Below are 9,623 nucleotides of genomic sequence, written 5' to 3'. Positions count from 1 at the left end.
AAGCTTCCCCCCTCCGCCACCCGCAGTCTCCGCCCGCGAAGGGGCTTCCTAGTGTGTGGAAACCTTTCCTCCTTCACAGCTCCCTCCCACTGGTGCAGGTCCCGTCCCTATTCTTTTGTCTCTGTTATTTCTTTTTTCTTTTGCCCTACCCAAGTACGTGGGGATTTTCTTGCCTTTTGGGAGGTCTGACGTCTTCTGCCAGCGTTCAGTGGGTGTTCTGTAGGAGCAGTTCCACGTGTAGATGTATTTCTACTGTATCTGTGGGAAGGAAGGTGATCTCCGCGTCTTACTCTTCCGCCATCTTGCCCCTCTCACTGCCCCTGTTCTTTATAAACAAAAATGATAAACTTTAATATTAAGAATTATGTTACATACATGTAAGGAATTCCTTGGTGGCCCAGTGGTTAGGACTCGCGCTTTCACTGCTGAGGGCACAGGTTCAATCCCTGGTCGGGGAACTAAGATTCCATAAGCCATGCGGTGTAGCCAAAGGAAAAAAAAAAAAAAAAAAAAGAAAAGAATTTTGTTACATATACATGTAAAGAATAATCATAAAGATCAAGGGATAGAACATGACAAGTGGGCACCCAGGAGTACCCTTCCCTTGTCAAGCTTCCTCCGCACGCTGCGGCAGCTGTTCTCCCAATCCTGTGACAGTAATCTTGTCCTCAGAGTTTACCCCCAGGCACACGTCCATAAATAACGCAGCCCAGCTCTGCCTAGTTCCCAGCTCTGAACACAGGTTTACTGCGCATGTGGCTTTGTTGCTCGTGGTGGCTCAACATTGTGTCCATGAGACTCTTTCATCTTGTGGATATAGTTTTTTTAAATCATTTTTATAGCTTTTAATAATTTTAAATTAAAACAATTGCTGTGGAATATTGCTTCGTATGAGCATGCATAGTTCATTTCTGTATCCAATTGTGATGGCCTTCAGGTTGGTTTTGGCTTTGGCTGCTGTGGCTATGTAGTCCATGTCTGTGTGTCCTGGTGCGGCGCTCGTGGGTGTGTATTTAACTGGGAGCAGCACTGTGGGTCCCTGTGTGCGCGGATTTCACTACCTGAGGCCAGATTGTTTCAGAAGTGGGTGCATCCTCGCCGTGTATTAGGCTTTCCATTGCTCCACATCCTGCTGATATTTGATACAGTGTCTTTAATGTTTGCCAGTCTGGTACGTGTATGCATAGTTTTTCTGGGTTATTAGTAAAGTTGTGCATCTTGTTGCATTCATGGACTATTTCCTGTTGTTTGTTTTTAAAGTTTTAAAAATTGTGGTCAAATACACGTAACATAAAATTTACCGTCTTAACCATTTTAGTGCACATTTCAAGGTCATGAAGTAATTCATACTGTTGTGTAACCATGACCACCATCCATCTCCAAACTTTTTCATCTTGCAAAACTGAAACTGTTCCCATTAAACACACTAACTCCCCATTCCCCTCCCTCAACCTCTGGAACCCACCATCCTACTTTCTGTCTCTATGGATCTGACTGCTCTAGGGGCCTTGTATGAGTGGAATCAAACATTATTTGTTCTTTTGTGTCTGGCTTACGTCACTGAACATAATGCCCTCAAGGTTCATCCCTACTGCAGCCTGTGTCAGAACTGCCTTCCTTTTTAGGCTGAAGAACATTCCATTGTATGGGTGGACCATGGTTTGCTTCTCTATTCATCCATCAGTGGACACAAGTAATATGTACATTAATTTCTCACATCATAAATGTTTGTCGAATAACTTCAGAAAGTCCTATGAATCAAAAGTTATTTACCATTAACTTTTTCTTAAACTTTTTATTTTGAAAAACATCAAAGCTAAGGAAAAGGGAAAAATACATATGCGCTTCACTGGTTTTCGGGAATTAATACTTTATAGTATTTACTTTATTCCCTGTGTGTGCACTATGCCTGTGCATGTGCCTGTGTATACATGTGCTGCGCATGTGTGTGTGTAAGGGCATCTGTGCATTTGCACACACACGTTAGTGTGTGCATGGGCATATGTGTGCTATGTATGCATGTGTACGTGTGTTCATATGCTAGTGTATGCATATATTTGTGCTGTGCACGTGCATATGTTAGTGTGTGTGCCTGTGCACGCATGTGTGTACACCTGTGTGTGTTTGCCGGAACCACTTGCAAGTTGATTACAGGCTGAATTGGGCCCCAAATATGTCAGCACACATCTGCTCAGATGATCCTGTGTAACCATGTAAAGGTCATGGATCTCGGGCGTTTAAATGAGTGGAGCAGAATGTCCTAACACAGAGTCTGTCTTCTGATTGCTGTAACTGTCTCAGTAACGTCCTTCACGCCTTCATTAAGTCCCATTCAGGGTCCACCTTAGGCCCCCATTACATTCAGTCATCTGCCCCAGGTCCCCTTTAAGCTACAAGTCACAGTTGGAGAGCCCGGCCAGGGCCAGGGTGCACCCCTCCTGTTGCCCTGGCCTCCTGTGTTCCTATCGCTCAGTGTGGCCCCAACTTGGATGGGACTAGCGCCTCTTTCCTGGGAGGGTCCCGACGCCCAGACAGGAGGGTTTATCCATTCGTTCTCCACTTGGATGGCCTCTGTGCCCCAACCTCTTCCCCCTGTTCTTCCTTCAGAGACAGCGAGGTACACGCTCTGGGCATCATCCCTGGTGCACGAAGCCACCTGCCCAGGAGCCATGAGCCCTCTCTGCTGCTGGGAAGCAGGACCTGAGCGTGGTGCCCTCGGCTGCCCTGAATGCGCTCCACCTGAAATCAGAGGGCGGGATGGACTGTCCTGCCTGGGCTTCCAGTGCGGCCGCCTCCCGAGAGGAGCCCGGGGCGCTGGAATCAGGCCACTGCTGGTCTGTCCTTGCAGGAGACCGGGCCACACTACAAGAAGTTCCTAGCTTACTCCAGGATCCTGGCCATCACGTGGCCAGAGAAATTGGTATCGTTTTTGTTTCACACGTTGAAATGTTTGATGACAGAAAGATTTTGTTCAGTTTCCTGATGTGGGTGAAGTGTGGAGTCTGACATTTTCCTAGATATGTACATCCTGGTTCCTACAAGAGGGTGAGCCCCTGTCCAGAGATGAGAGACCCCACGTGTGTGACCTGTGCCTCCTGGGAGAGCAGCCCTAAGCTAGTTTAAAGCTGGCCAAGTTCTGTCTACACGGTAGATTTAGACCGTCCCGTGTTCTGTCTATACTGAGTATGCTTAGATCTGACCATATGCTGTCTGCAGTGAGAACATTTAGACCTGACTGTGTTCTGTGTGCACTAGGACGTGGAGACCTGGGTAGAGACCAGGCCTGGCCTCAGTCCTGGGAGCTTCAGGGCGGACGTGGAGACCTGGCTAGAGACCAGGCCTGGCCTCAGTCCTGGGAGCTTCAGGGGGGACGTGGAGACCTGGGTAGAGACACCAGGCCTGGCCTCAGTCCTGGGAGCTTCAGGGTGGACGTGGAGACCTGGGTAGAGACGAGGCCTGGCCTCAGCCCTGGGAGCTTCAGGGCAGACGTGGAGACCTGGGTAGAGACACCAGGCCTGGCCTCAGCCCTGGGAGCTTCAGGATGGACGTGGAGACCTGGGTAGACACCAGGCCTGGCCTCATTCCTGGGAGCTTCAGGGCGGACGTGGAGACCTGGCTAGAGACAAGGCCTGGCCTCAGTCCTGGGAGCCTCAGGGCGGACGTGGAGACCTGGGTAGAGACACCAGGCCTGGCCTCAGTCCTGGGAGCTTCAGGGCGGACGTGGAGACCTGGGTAGAGACAAGGCCTGGCCTCAGTCCTGGGAGCTTCAGGGCGGACCTGGAGACCTGGGTGGAGACCAGGCCTGGCCTCAGTCCTGGGAGCCTCAGGGCGGACGTGGAGACCTGGGTAGAGACCAGGCCTGGCTTCAGTCCTGGGAGCTTCAGGGTGGACGTGGAGACCTGGGTAGACACCAGGCCTGGCCTTAGCCCTGGGAGCTTCAGGGCGGACGTGGAGACCTGGGTAGAGACCAGGCCTGGCCTCAGTCCTGGGAGCTTCAGGGCGGACGTGGAGACCTGGGTAGACACCAGGCCTGGCCTTAGCCCTGGGAGCTTCAGGGCGGACGTGGAGACCTGGGTAGACACCAGGCCTGGCCTCAGTTCTGGGAAGCTCCGTGCCTGTGTCTGAATGTCAGTGCTCAGATGTCTGGGGTCTGGAGTTGAGGCAGGCTTGTCTGGGTAACAGCCACTGCTCTGAGTGTGGTTCATGGCCCTCCCCGGGGTCAGTGCTGTGCTAGGGGCCTTGGTCCTTACCCCTGTGAGGTTCACCTTACCTGGGGCTCATGGAGACTCCTCAGGTGGGCTCTGTGGTAATTATTCCAGTTCACCAGCATGCACAGGGTGAGGAGAAAGGCAGGGTTACCTGGTGAGTTGATTGCTGGGCACGTGGATCGCGGCTTAAGGCCGATGGGCAGCAGATGAGACGTGCCCCTGTGATCGCCTTCCAGCCGACCATCTCTGCTCAGCAGTCTGGACCTGCCCCTCCTCTTTCAGTGCTGCTGTCTCGTGAGTTTTCTCAACACCTCAGAGAGAGAGGCAAGGGCCGAGCCTGTCCGAACCAAGGTAGTGTGTTCAACTTTAGCATGAAAGTTTTAAAAACATGAAAATCACATGGAACCCAAATGAAAAGAGGGGGGGACTGACTTCTCTGGGACTGGCTTGGGGGGAGGAGATGGATCCTACACTTCTTTCTGCAGTCCCAGGAGGGCCCGGGGACCCAGCTCCTTCCCACGTTGGGGGCCCAGCCAGCACAGCCATGGTGTCCTGACCAAGGGGACCTGTGACCCCAAGGTGTGGGGTCCGAGGAGGTGGGGTCACCCTGGTGAGTGCAGACATGTGACCCAGGTGCAGGATCTGGGGAGGTGAGGTCACCCTGGAGACTGTGTTGTGGTGTCCCCAGGTGCGGGGTCTGGGGATCGTGTGGGTCTCACCCCATCTGTATGGGTCAGTCTCATGTGCAGCGGGAGACCCCATATCTGCTCTTTGCCCGCAGTGTGTCTCGTCCCTTCTGAGATTTCTAACAACTTAATTGAGGGTGTTGCCCTGATTAACCTATGGACCCTTTTCTTCTCTTAATCTTGTCACATTCATAGGGAGACAGGTACCTTTGAGCGGATTGCTGCTCCGTGTTCTGCTGAGTGACAGCCCTTGGTGGCATCATATTAATATCACAGCATATCATATATCATGTCTAAACCATGGGGATCACCGCTGTCTGGCTTCCCCTGGACACAGCTCAGGTAGCACAGACTAGGCCCCTAAGAATGGTCCCCCCACGTGCCATGTGAGGGTACAATGGTGGCCCCAGAGGTGGAGGATGGTGCTTGGGCCTCACACATTTGTGTAAAGGGGAGTCAAATTGGAATCTCAATTAACAAGACATCACTTTAAAAATTTATTTTAAGTGAAATAAAACACACATCACACACCCTTTACCATTGTCACCATTTTAAGTGCACATTTCCAAGGCATCAGGTACATTCACCTTGTTGTGGAGCCATCACCACCTTCCCTAGAACTTTTCATCTTGTAAAACCGAAATTCCACAACTATGAAAGTCTCACTGCCCACCCCCTCCTGCAGCCCCAGCACCGCTGTCCACTTCGGTCCATGAGTTGTCGACTCTAGGGCCCCCATTTGAGTGGAATCCTGCAGTGTTTGCTGATGGGTCATTTTGGAAGAGCTGACTTTCAGTCTGAAGGTCTGCCTGTTTGCATCTGAAGAATCTGCGTTTAGGGACAGGGTGTCCGGGGCACAGATGAACTGGGACCTGACCAGTCGCCTGTGGGGCCCTCTGGTCCCGTCCCTTGAGCTGTGCCTCATCTGTGTCATGGCTGTCCCCGCTGGCACCCCTGGGATGCTGGTGTCTGGGTGAGATTCCTCTGGTGCCCTGCTCCCCTGCCCTCTTCCTGCCTGTTGGGGAGGGGGCTGCTTGCTGGGTGGTCTCTGCTTCTGCGGCAGGAATGACCCTACAGGGCAGACCCACGGTGTGGGGCATGATCCCAAGAGCATGGGGCCCTCATAGGACACAGCATCAGGGCCATGACTAGTGCTCAGACCACCTCATCACCGACATGGAATGTTCCCAAGATCCCGCTCAGGAGGGTGTGGCGGGTGGCCTGGGGCCCCAGAGGCCCCATTGCTATCCTGAAGCTTGGCGAGCGCATCCACCATGGGCTCTGAATTCACCCCACGTCTCAGCCGTCTCCCTCTGTCCTGTCTTTGAACACAGGAAAACAACTTCTCCTGATTATTGTCCACAGCATAGGCCTGGTCCTGTCGAGATTAGAGTTCTTTAATTTAGGCGCCCTGGGATAGCAGCTGTTTTTAGGCCTAAAGAAGGTATAGCTCATGAGTGTAAAACATTTTCAGTTGAAACTAATATTCGATGACTAGGTCTATACTACTTGGTTGTTGACTTCTGTCAGTCATAATTCTCCTGGTTTTAGATCTGATGTGGGAATTGTAGAGGAGTCAAAATTAAAATCTTCATAATCTGTGTATTCGTAGCTTCAGAATCATTGATGGCCCATAGTTTTTATGGTTAGGGGAGGGTTATTGATTTCATGTATCATGAAGAGGATTCGTAATGATGACAGGGCAATTATAATGATGACTGGTAAATGGTTCAAATTGTCTTGTGCATCTAGTGTACGTGTATGCGTCAGCTTAGTTGTCAATATTAGTTAAGTTCTGTTTTAAAAATGGCTATTAATGTGTGATCATGAAAATGTAAAAGTTCTTCCATGACAGGTAACGTTGCACCTTGAGAGCCTAGTTGAAATGGATGTGCCATAGTGATATACAAGATTTTTGCCTATGATTTAACTTTGATGAAGTTACATAACTTATTTTTATCTCATTTATTGAGAAAGACATAACTGTCATGGTGTTGGCTTGAAACTGGTTGAAAAGAATTCGATTCCTTCCTTCCTTATTTTAAATTTACATAAGTAGGATCTTCAAACATAGGATACGGTGGACAGCATCCATGTAACCATTCTAGGTTAGTAGTTGTTACTCTACTGAGACGTCTCATTTGAATGCAAGAGCTTCTCAAATTATAAAGATTATTAGCATTACTGCTGTTAATGAGATGAATGAGCCTATAGATGAAGGATTTCATGTTGTGTGTGCATCAGCGTAGTTGGAGTAATGTAGTGACAACCCTGAAAGGCCAAGAAAGTGCTGCAGGAAGAAGATCATATTTACTACTACAAATATAACGATGAAGGGAATTTTTGCTCATGTTAAGTGTATAACCTGAGAAGAGTGGAAATCAGTGCATGAAGCCTCCTATAATAGTGAACACTGCTGCTTTTTTTATCTGTGCTCACGCTCATTGTGGTGCCACCAGACGCTCCCTCAACATGCAGAACGATGCCGGCGAGCTCGGGGGCCTGTACATGCTGCGGAAATGCTCCGCCGGCAACCGCGTCATCGGCGCCAAGGACCATGCGTCCATCCAGATGAACGTGGCTGAGGTTGACAAGGTGACAGGCAGGTTCAATGGCCAGTTTAAAACCTACGCTATCTGCGGGACCATTCGCAGTATGGGTGAGTCAGATGACTCCACTCTCCAACTGGCCAAGGCAGATGGCATCATCTCAGAGAACTTCTGCCTAGAGAGGAACCTAGGTGTGGAATGTTTGTCATAAATAAATAGTGAACCCCCCCCCCCCAAAAAAAACAGTGAACACTGCTCCCATTGACATTACATAATGGAAGTGTGCTACTTCGTAGTATGTACCATGGAGGACAATGTCCAGGGATGAATTAGCTAAGACCATTCCTGTCACACAACCTACTGTAAAAAGAAAAAGCCCAAACCTCATACATAATAGAGTGGGAGATCATGTAATATTACCTCCATGAAGAGTTGCTAATCAGATAAATACTTTCACTCCTGTCGGGATAGAAATAATTACTTCAGCTGATGTGAAGTATGTTCATGGGTTGACATCTATCCCTACTGTAAACATATGATGGGTCCACAAGATAAGTCCTAAAAAGCCAATGGACATGACTCACACTATTCCCATATATGCAAAAGGCTCTTTTTGTCCTAAATAGTATGTAATATGTGAGATTATTCCAAATCCTGGTAGGCTACAAGTAACAGACTTCAGGGTGACCAAAGAATCAAAATAGGTGTTGGTATAGGATTGGGTCTCCTCCTGCAGGGCCAAAGAAAATAGTGTTTATATTTCTTTCTGTTAACAATATGGTAATTTCGGCTGCTAGAACTGAGAGTGATAATGATAGTAACGTGGCTAGAATTAGGGCAGATCAAACAAATAATGGTGTTTGGTATTGAGATATGTCTGCTGTTTTATAGTAAAGATTATAGTTGTTGACTGAAAAAAACGCACAACCTGAGAGTTTTGTGTGAAGTTTTATCTTGGGGCAAAATGAGGACTCTAGCCGGGGAGACAGTATTTTAGATAGCTCTGAGAAACCGCTCCAAAGAGGTAGGGGGAAGGTCAGTATATATGTGATTTTGGTGCAGGGGGAGTACATGCAATCAGGCACATATTTTTTTGTAGAAGGACTGTGCTAGTCACGAGGAGCGAAGTCACCCATGAAGGATTTTAGTGCTTTTCTAAATACGAGGAGATGCAAGAATTGGGCTCATAAAATCTTCTCCTGAAAATATCTAACTATCTGAAGACCTGTTCTGCCAGTTTTTCCCAGGGCATAGAGTGCCTCATTCCTGATCTTCACCCTGAACTCCTTTCAGGTATTAAAGGTCACCAGCTGCTGCAGCTCATAATTTAATCCTTGTAGAGGTAGATGGCAAGTGCCAATTTGTAGTTGTCATAGTGATAAAATTAATAGCACCAAGAATTGAAGAGACATCTGCTAAACGTAAGGAGAAAATGGTTAGGTCAACAGAGGCTCCTGTGTGGGCCAAACTGCTGGCTAGAAGTGGATATACACTTCAACCAGTACCAGAACCAGCTTCTACTGTTGATGATAGGAGTAGGAGTAAGAATGATGGGGGAAATAGTCAAAAGCTTCTCTTACTTTTCAGGGAAATGCTATATCAGGTGCCCCAGTTATTAGTGGGACAAGTCAATTTCTGAACCCTCCAATCATAATGGGTACAACTATACAGAAAATTATTACAAATGCAGGGGCTGTTATGGCTACATTACAGATTTGGTCATCTCCAAGTAGCGCTCCAGGTTAGCATAGCTCAACATGGATTAATAGACTTAAGGTGTTGCCTACTATTCCAGCTCAAGCACCACCAAATAGTAAATATAAAGTGCCGATATCTTTGTGCTTTGTTGAAAATGATCAGCAGTTTATGAACATAAGTAAAATGACTGAGTTAGCATTAGACTATAAATCTAAAGAAAGAGATTGAGACCCCTTTTTGCCAAGCCCTGTGTTCAATCAACAAATTGAATTGCAAATTCAAAGAAGCAGCTTCAATTCTGCCTGTGCTTCTCCCATCTTTTTTTTTTTTTTTTTTGGCAAGGTGGGAGAAGTATTCAATAGATTGAAGCCAGGTGACTACAGTGTTTCCCTGTTAACTAAGATTTCGTTGGGTGGAAGCCCATCAATCTAGTGAGGATTTAGCTTAATTAAAATGTTTTATTTGCATTCAATTGATGTAGG

At 48.0% G+C, this 9,623-nt stretch overlaps 1 pseudogene across 1 annotated transcript; it reads left to right on the top strand.

The window, feature by feature from the left end:
* Positions 1-6,449: 6,449 nt before the first annotated feature.
* On the top strand, positions 6,450-8,941 carry LOC309636294 (small ribosomal subunit protein eS21 pseudogene; annotated as a pseudogene). Its single transcript has one exon. The product of its transcript is annotated as a small ribosomal subunit protein eS21 pseudogene (transcript).
* The last annotated feature ends 682 nt before the right edge of the window (positions 8,942-9,623 follow it).

Source organism: Balaenoptera borealis, assembly GCF_965194805.1.
Source record: "Balaenoptera borealis genome assembly, chromosome: 10".
Lineage (NCBI taxonomy): Eukaryota > Metazoa > Chordata > Mammalia > Artiodactyla > Balaenopteridae > Balaenoptera > Balaenoptera borealis.
Note: the sequence above shows the minus strand (reverse complement) of the source record. Positions and strands in the feature narration are given on the sequence as shown.